This window comes from Sinocyclocheilus rhinocerous, unplaced genomic scaffold, assembly GCF_001515625.1.
Source record: "Sinocyclocheilus rhinocerous isolate Xijiao unplaced genomic scaffold, SAMN03320098_v1.1 scaffold192, whole genome shotgun sequence".
In the NCBI taxonomy this organism is placed as follows: Eukaryota; Metazoa; Chordata; class Actinopteri; order Cypriniformes; family Cyprinidae; genus Sinocyclocheilus; species Sinocyclocheilus rhinocerous.
In genome coordinates, this window is record NW_015627892.1 from 1,824,325 (window position 1) to 1,834,307 (window position 9,983).

Genomic DNA, 9,983 nt, shown 5'->3' on the forward strand with positions numbered 1-9,983 from the left:
GTGTACCTGTAAGTCCAATTACGTATCAGATATTTGATTAGCGCAAAGTGTGTTTTGACAGGCATAGATTCATCAGAGCACAGGTATACCGAGTGTTCATTGAAATGTTTAATGAACCAATTCAGCAGTTAATGAATGAACCAAATATGTTACAAATGGACCAGTTTTAAGACAGAACAGAAATTTTTTTTTTTTTAAATGTGAACAAATTAAGCCTCAGTATCTCGGAAAAGGAAGAAACTAAAGCCAACAAAAGGTTGAAAATGGATTTACCTTTAAGTACTCACTCACTTCTGACCATCAAATGCAGTTTGACAAGTTTTGCTAATCAGTAAGTCAAAGCAGTAGAAAACCTCTTGGATGAACATCTGAGCTATTGTCGCAATCATAATATTGGACTCAGGAAACCATATCAATGGAATCAAACCAATGTGATTGGTCAAGATGACCACTGACAATACACATCCCTTGACAGTAGAAACTAGACCTCAAGAGAGGGTCATTTGCACTTGATGTCTTTCCACCTTTCAGGTTTATGGTCCAAATATTGGTTTGTTCTGGTCCATGACCAGCCAATAAACCCTCCCTCCGTAACCTATAGCACTAAGGTAGACCAGTTAGGAAGGAATTTCCTCTGTGTGCATAGTTCAGAGTCTTTCCTGTCTCTCTGTCCTACCAAACAGTGTTCTCCCCCATCTCTTGACCAGGATGGGACATGGGGCCACTGTAACTGGTATTGTTGGCCAGGGGGAAGGGTGGACTCGGACCCCCTGTGAAGCCACCCTCCCCCTGTGGATTTGGATGGAGCGGTCCGGTCATGCCTGGCTCAGGACTGGGGGTATCTGCGTGGGAGATCATGTCCGTGAACCTTTGGTCGTCTGAGGGGTGGAGAGCAGAGACCGGGCCACCCTCCAGGGCTCCTGAACCCGAGCTGAGGAGGTACGGGGACTCGGCTGGAGACTGCGCCTGTGAGGAAGGGGGTCCGTGAGGGAAGAAATCGTAGTTGACCACTGGCCCGTAATAGTCGCCTTGGTATTCTGAAGAGAAAAATAGAGAAATCAGTAATGCTGCTGATATTTAAAGAAAAAGTGCTTTTGGGGTTGAGTACACTGAAGAAAAAATTGGTGTAGAAACAGTTTTCACTCAAAAATTGTTAGTAAATTTCACAAAGTAGTAAAACAAAATGGCAAGTAACACCTTAAATTAAACGCGAAATTTTGAAGTAGAAAAACTGAAATAGTATTTTCTTGTAAAATGTACTCCAATTATCTGTTTTGTTTACCATTTCGAAGAATCGGTATACGTGACATTTAATTAACTCACAATGAGTAATACTTTTATTTGATGCCTAATTTCATGTTTTTCTCATTTTCCAAGACAATGTGTCAGAATAGTTTGGCTACAACCAAAACATTTAATTACGAGAGTGTAACAAAGACAATGCGGACGAATAAGAAGTGCTCATGAATGAAAATACTCAAATGAAAGGTGAGGAAAGGGGACATAAATGTGGAAATCGTAGGAGAGAGCAGAGGCATGTTTCTTCATTTTTACTCTCATATCCATCCTCTCACTCCGTCGTACCTTTGCGACTGGCCTATATAATTAGTGCTACAGAAAGTCATTAACATTCCTCCCCAAGTCCATTATTTTTTTCCTGCAGTTGTGATACTTTAATGTGCTAATCAATCATCGAAAGACATTTTACTATAAAGAAACACCACTTGCTCACTAAGTGATAGATAGTCAAATCATCAATGCCAGACCTCTAGAGATCAGTATGTTATATATCTGTTTCCATGTTCTAAAAGCTGGAAATGTATGTTTTTTTTTAAGGATTTGAAATATGCACTTTTTCAATTATTTGTAGAATGGTTGGTGTCCGTATTCTGATTGTATTGCTGTGTTCACTCATTACAGAAATGAAAACACTGCTTGCATCTCTGCCAAACACCTGTTAGTATGTCAGATACCAGGAGTATGCAAAATCCAATCAAAGAGACCAAGCTGGAATGTCAAGCAACAGGTAACGCACATAATTTATCGCTTTCAGGGTCTTGTTAATCAGATTTCTCTGCAGAGTTCTCCAATGAACTCCATTGGATGCCAGTGTATATTTCTTATTTTCTGCTTTGATGACATAATCATAGTTTTTGGATTCGGTGTTAAAGCTCTGAGGAATGATGGGTGATGCTGAAGTATCTTAATACCAGGAGAGAAACTGCTTGTAAGAGTCTTTGTGCTTTCAGGTAAGAGAAAAGCCTTGAAAGATACAGGGCATGTGAGTGAGAGACAGAACATATTATTGTGTGTAAATGTGTTTTGTCAGAAAGAACATTCTTTGTGTTCATGATGTACCTCCATAGTAGCTGTATCCTCCAGGGCCCATTATGTCTGGGTCCTCTAGTCTTCCTCCGAGTGGCCTCATTCTGCGTGGTCCCCTGAAGAAAGCGTGTCGTCGAGCACCGAGAGCGCTGAGCTGCTTCATTCTGCGTTCTTTAGACCGACGATTTTGAAACCACACCTACAAGGCAAAGCCACAATTATATACTATGTAATTACACCACAGAGGTACGTGAGATGAGAGCTACCTCACATGTTTATACATTTCACATTCTTCTGATTATCCAATTAGAAAACGGGTCATTTTACACACCTGTCCAGGTGACCTGATGGTTTAGATGAGTATTGTAAGTAATTAGACCACGTACAACAACGAAACAAGATATTTACTTTCATTACGACTTGTCTTATGTTTGTTAAAGGGACTTTCTTCACAAAAGAAGGCAAAACACAAAAGAAGATATTTTGAAGAACTGCTTTTGGCTACACAATGAACATAAATGGGGTCCAAACAACTTTGACCCTGTGAATAGCCAAAAACATTTTTCAAAATATCTTCTTTTGTGTTTTGCAGAGGAAAGTTAGTCATACAGGTTTGGAACAACATGAATAGTTAAGTAAATAATGACAGATTTTTCCTTAAGGGTTAAATTTTTCTAGCCATTGCAAGAGGAAAATAAGATTTTAATGTTTTCATAACATACAGTACATACAAAAACTAAAAGAAAACCAGCTACTCTTAGTGATTTACTATCAACACTCTTGTTGATTTAATGGTATTAGCAGCACATTTGCTTGAAGAAACATACAAATTTCATCCGAAACATGCTAGGTTAAGCTATGAAATGCCATTATATAGATAATAATGGGACCAATTTAACCAAATACCAAGAGGATGAATGGAGCAGTATGAAATATTTACCAAAGTTAGCCTTGTTATAATTACACACACTATTCTAAAGATATCAGCAGGTATGTATATATATATATATATAAATACACACGCACACACACACACACACACATATATATATCTCACACATAGACAAATGTTCTCTTGTTTCAGGTTTATCTCGCAGCTCAACCTATTAATGAAAGAATCTAACACACAATAATTGATCCTGCCCGGCTTGTTAAATAAGTCTTGTCAAACCTATAGTGCTACTGAACTACAATGCAATAGATTCTTAAGATTTATATTCCTGCGAAAATTAATATGCTGTGATGATTTCACCAGTCCATTTTAGTGCATGCACGCACATAATTTCTGAGACACCCCGGTGCTGACACAAGTATCGTTTGATCATGAAGCCACCAGCTCATTACAAATAGACCTGATATAACAGTGTGACAGATGCAATATCAGACTCATCACTGTCAAACATTGTTTCAATCTTTTAGTAAGACCAACGCAATTTGACATACCACTGTGCTGGTGGAACTCAAAAATAACCTTTTAGTCAAAAGAATCACAACCGTGTACTTCAACAAACACCACGAGGGCCGTTTTTCACACTTTTATCATATAAACTGCTTGAGCAGGAACAAAGAGCAGAGGATGATGTGAAAATGTCTGACATAAGGTGACATTGTTATGCATGATGGTACAATGTAACACATTCATGCCTGAATCTGCATTGCCACTGCATAATATATGCTTACAACAGTTAGTCTGCTCTGGGAGGCACAATCCTGCCATGTACAAAAGAGAAAAATGGAGAGTGAGAGAGACTATATTAGAGAGACAAAACATGTTCTCTACCTAAAACCACTTAAGCATTCCTCTCCATGTTCAGCAAAGGCAACACCTGCTTATTGAGAACAATCGGCTAACTGTTTGGTACATTTTTATGGAAATGTTTTGCCTCCTCCTGAGTGAGCGTTGCTTAGGGATTACACACACATGCTGCTGAACCGGCATGGCTCCGGAGGGCTCCCCGCACAGAGCGCAATCCACATTTAACACATAACAAATGAACGGGGATGTGTGGCAAAGGCCGTCTCCATTTTGGCTCAGAAACAAAGCACTGAGCCTTGCTGGGATTCAGAGAGGGTTGCGATTTCCTGATGATGACAGGGACACATTATGAGCTGTGTGCTTGAGTTCACAGATATAACCCAGGATAACTTTAGTCATCAGAGATCAAGAATCAAGTTCCTTTTGCTGTTCGTTTTGCTTTTTTTAGTTTTATATGGACCTGATGATAAATCCATATTAAGATGCTGTATTTTTTGCTGAATTTGATAATTTCATTAGATTTATAATCAAGTCATCCTTTCCACAAAGGTCCTAAATTGTAATATTTTCACAATATATTAAAATTACTAAATGTTTCAGGACTAAATACTTTTGGTATGTTTCACTGAAAACTGGTGGAAAACTAATGGCGTTGATCTTTACCTGGACTTTACAGCATGGTTGTGTTTGTCAACCAACACCACTCCAATTAAATTTTACCTCATCAATTATTTGAGCAATTTGTACACAGAAAGTTCTTAAATTTAGTAGAAACTGAAGGCTGTAATTGCTGTCAGAACAGACTGTCTTTCACATTCATATTTTCTCAGCAGGAACTGACAAGCCTATCTTGTAGCTGACATTATCTTGCTTTTTTTTTTTGTTCAGGGCCTACTACCTGATAAAAATCCATTAACGACTTTAATTAACTGCTTTACAACTGTGAAAATTCCAACCTATATTTGCATTTTGACAATTTATATGTACCAGAACTTTACACTACAAATATGACAAGCCAAGTATATATATATTAATTTCTCATTACCTGTTATATTATTATACTCATAGTAACTACTATTCTTTCATGATGAACTTCCAGAAGTTGTTAAAAGTTTCGCTTTCTTATATTTTGTAAGGTTTGTCAGTAGGGGGATGATCTTCAAATGTCGGCCTTGTACAAAATCATTGTTTGACAATACTACAACTGATTATTTAAAACTTTGGAGAAACATCAGCATTAAAAGTCCTTGCTAATAAACACAGTGTCGTGACCTTGAACTTTAGGACAGTAGTGGTTGTTCCTCTGTAACTGTTACTTAAAAAATTATAAATAAATAAACGACAAAAACATGTGGCGATATCCTATACATATATTAGCCTATTTAATTTGGCTCGAGGTGAATACTTGTGTTATCTTATAGAATGTTTTAAATCTTAAAGAAATGCAGATGGCCTATAAAATGACTTTTCAGAATTGAATATCGTGGAATGGCCTAATAAATAAATGAATGAATCCAAGTGTATACTTGCCTGTATGACTCGCATGTTAAGGCCTGTCTCCTGCGCGAGCTGCTCGCGGATGTGTCGCGTGGGCTTCGGCGTCGCCACGAACGCTGCTTTCAGAGTCTCGAGCTGTTTGGCCTTGATGGTGGTGCGCGGGCCCCGCCGCTTCGTGCCCGAGTTTTGCTCCTCGTTCTCGTTGTTGTTAGTGTCCTTATCTGAGGAGGTGGAATTGTCCGTCTCCTTCGTGTCGTCCTGGATCGGATCAGGCGATAAACTCCGGTCCGTACACGATGACACTGAGGTATGATAAAGGACAAATGAGGAACGTAATAGACTCATTGCATAACATTTTATTTCTTCTTCACTGTAAGATACCATCACCATCTCACACATCATCTTATAATGTGATGTGTGACTATATTAATGAATGTTAAATAATACAACTGCATCATCTGAATCGTCAAGCTCATTTGTTTAATTTGATGTAGAACATCAGTTTAACATTTCATCTACATGATTAAAAAATAGAAATATCATGGCTGACCAGACGTGCAGGTTTGTACTTTTTCTGGACCCACACACAAATGGCCTTAATTTGTGTGTGTACATGTGTGTTTTGAATTAAATGAGGTGTGAGGTATTGGGATAACTTTTTTGAGCGAGTAAATTTACATAACTCTACTACTAGACATTAATTTACACACATTTAAACTAGTTTGTGCGTAAGAAAGTTTGAAACACAATGAATCACGCTGAAGCTGTGGGTTTTACGCAGGACCATCAAATATTGAGGCCTTCTGGCTTTAATATGACAGACCAAGAAATAAATAAATAAATTATTAATAATAATAAAAATAAGAAAGAAAGACAAAGATACATGAGAAAGCAAACAGAGATCTAAACGGGAATCACTTCTGCAAAATATCGGAGGAATTAAGTCTGGTTGTCTCTTGGGACAGGCTGCTGTGCTTGATAACAGCTTGTCATTGTCTGAGAAGCGCGGATAGACGACTACACACGTTTATCTGACAAGAACGCATGGGCAGAGGAGAATGAGTTATGGACAGTTCTCCATAGGTGGACAACACTAAACTAAAAGAGTCCTTAGCATGCAGTGAAAAATGGATTTACTGAATCATATTCACGGACATGGACTATCATGACATCATATTAAAAAGGCCTGCATTTACTCTCGTATTAATATTATAAAATAAGTTATTCTAAAAAAAAAAAAATTTTTTTTTTTTGCATGATCAATAAATTAAAAAAAAAAACGGTGAGACTTATCCTTATCTAGCCTTGGCTGGATTTTTTTCTTACAAATATGCATTTGTACAAGTCATTCAGAATCAGGATTACTGTAAAAATAGCACGCCATACATTTCAAAAGACCATTTGCTGCATTAATGAATCTGAGTGTTGTACGTCCCTTTTAAAGCGACTGGACGAAGCACTCTGTCGCTGTTAAATTAATTGGACTAGCACTGACCCACAAGTGGAGGCGATAATGATGTAATCTGTGTGTTGGAAAACAAACAGCCTGTCCGTGGTTCTGAACACTCGTGAGCATCACAGTCACGAGGACACGCGTAAATAGTGAACCAACACACCTCTGAATCGGGCTAGTCGTTTTCTTTCAATTGATTTTACATTTGAACACAACACAGGAGCTCTGTTAATATGCATTTACATCTTAGAAATATACGTAGCACGTTAGACAATATACCTATATAATGATTAGACGACAAACAAACACACAAATTAAAATGTCTTAAAAAATGAAAATGTGTATTGATGTATTCTAATGAAAAACGAATGCGCTTCCCTGAAGGTTAATAACACGAATAGATTCATTTTAAGAAATCATAATATCTAGTTTAAAACGTGCAAAGTTTTTAGAAATAGAATCGTCTGTATTCGTGTTACTTTCAAAAAACGTATACAGTTTTGTAAAAAAAAAAATTATTTAATGAATGTCATATGGTGTAACCATCCAGCAAAAATGTCTAAATATTTTTCTTGGACACTTAATCGTTATTTTCAAATATAGTAATTTTTTTCTTCTTCTTTATGAATATCAAGTTTTAAGGATTTTATTAAAAAGGTCAAAATTAATATAATGACCTTGACACAGTTATGAGGGTGTTCTCTCTATTTTAAAGAGTTCATATCACATGACAACAACATGGCTTCCTGCATGCTGGTTATGCCATAGTGACATTGATATAACTATTAATCATGTTTAAAAAAAAAATTGCTTCCCTGCTTTTTAAAAATAAATAACAATAGAAATCATGTTAATCAATTCATTTTATATAAATTGGGTTTGAATGTAATTTTGAACTAGATAAAAAAAGAGCGCCATGTCATTAACCCTTAATTCATACAACTGAGTCAGACTCTTTCAGAGGGATGGAAACCTTCTTTCTCTGTCACACACACACACACACACACACACACACACACACACACTTCTTAAACCTTAAACGCACAGCTCCAGTCGTCGTTCTCACCTGAGTTTAAATTGACCTCTTTGATAGCGCTCGTGCTCATGTAGTCCTCTTTACACACAAATTTGTTTTCGTCGATGACGTAGAGCTCCTCGCCCGTGGACAGCTGTTTCCACTAATGGCTCCACATTGAAGCGCAGAGTTGGATGGGCCCCATAGAACGTGATGGTCAAGGCCATTTGGGATAACAATGGCACATATGAAAGCTTAAACACTGACATTAAATAGCTCAGAGAAATGTAAACTAGAAGAAAACCTGACAGAACACACTGAGCGATGTAAGGACTAATAAAGGTAAATGAGCGGCCTGTTCTGAGGCTACAACAATATCATTACAGGTACGCAACACAGGTGTTTTGAGACTGTGTTGTTTGGGGTTCTAATCTTTTAGGAATTTAGTGCATATTTTTATTTACTTTTTAAATTTATTTAAAGAAATTAGTTTGTTTAGTGGTTTAACTAGGCTGCTGTTTATAATATTTCAACAAGACTAATGAAATTAACTTTTAAACGTTCATTTTTAAAAACGTTTCTGAATTAATAAAACATTTAAATAATCTTGGCGATTTTATTTGTCAATTTGGAGGTTAAGTAAATGTAAATGATATATTTCCTATATATTAAAAAGAATTCCTATTCGCTGAAATTTTCGTTTATATTTCTGGATAAATGTGAAAAAACACAACCGTCTGTTTTGTTTAATATTAGTTATCCACTGAAATCAGGTTTCAAATGCATAATAATAATGAGCAAAATAATAATGTGTTTTCGAGCATAATAAACAATTACTTCACTAACAGATATTTTTCTCACAATCATGTGCAAAAAGGCCTTCAAGAGGAATTCTCACGCCGAAAGCTTGTGAATAGCCTACAATAAGCAATGAATGGCTCATCAATCAAAAGCTATTAATGAACGACGGAGGATCAAAGGTTTAACAGTACATTACACATTTTAGGCAGGTTAATCCACAAATTGAGCCTCATCCACATAAGAGGAAAACAAGGGTAGGTAAATCCTACATGACACATTCTTCAAACGAGGATTAGTCCAGAAGTTTGACGAGGTGAGGCAGCCCAAATGCAAGCAGCTTCAGATCTTACCTGAAAAAGTCAATTTTGCAATAGAGCTTTCCATCCCTGGAGAAACATTTTTCGGTCAGGTTGCAGTTACACTCGCAGCACTGGACACACTTGGCGTGCCATGCGCGGTCGAGAACGTTTAAGAGGAACCGATCGAGAATGGGCCTCTCGCACCCCGCGCAGTGCACCATCATTCCGCCCTGGAGGGAACCGAGAGCCGACCTTCCCAAACGGGCACCGCGCCTCGGATTGGGGCCACACGAATCGGTGCGGAGCAACGTCTTGGCTTCTTGGAGAGGGAAGCAACAGCAGAGTAAATGTTCCGTCTTGAGAATGAGTCTCCACCACGCCTAGAAGTAAACACTCCAGACGTGATTGTTATGCATCATGTCTGTCGGCATCCAGAAATCCACTGAATCAGAAAATAAATATATTCGTAGCAGAGAGTTTGCCAACAAAAAGGCTTCTCCAAGGTTTCCTCCTGGTTTTGTTTTGTGCTCTTGATCCACCTGCTTGTGTCCACTCACCTCACCGACACTTTTTGCATCACTTGTTCTAGTTCGCGGGAGCCTCTCGCATCCGTATTCAGATTCGATGACGTTTTTCTTGTACTTACGCCGCGGTGGCCAATCGCGGACAAGTCGCCATGGCAACGGGTTTAAATATCGGTACTCTCAGATTGCTTCCAAAGTTCTACCTTGGGTTTGGTAAAACGTCTATAAAGGCTGATGGTAGTAAAGCTAATTATTTTATCGACGTGCTATTTTTTTTTGTTTCTACCGAATTTGGATTCGACCAGTAAAATCA

At 37.8% G+C, this 9,983-nt stretch overlaps 1 pseudogene; it reads right to left on the reverse strand.

Annotated features, from left to right (window-relative positions):
• Positions 1-547: 547 nt before the first annotated feature.
• Positions 548-9,370, reverse strand: LOC107736939 (LIM/homeobox protein Lhx5-like; annotated as a pseudogene).
• Between the last annotated feature and the right edge of the window lie 613 nt (positions 9,371-9,983).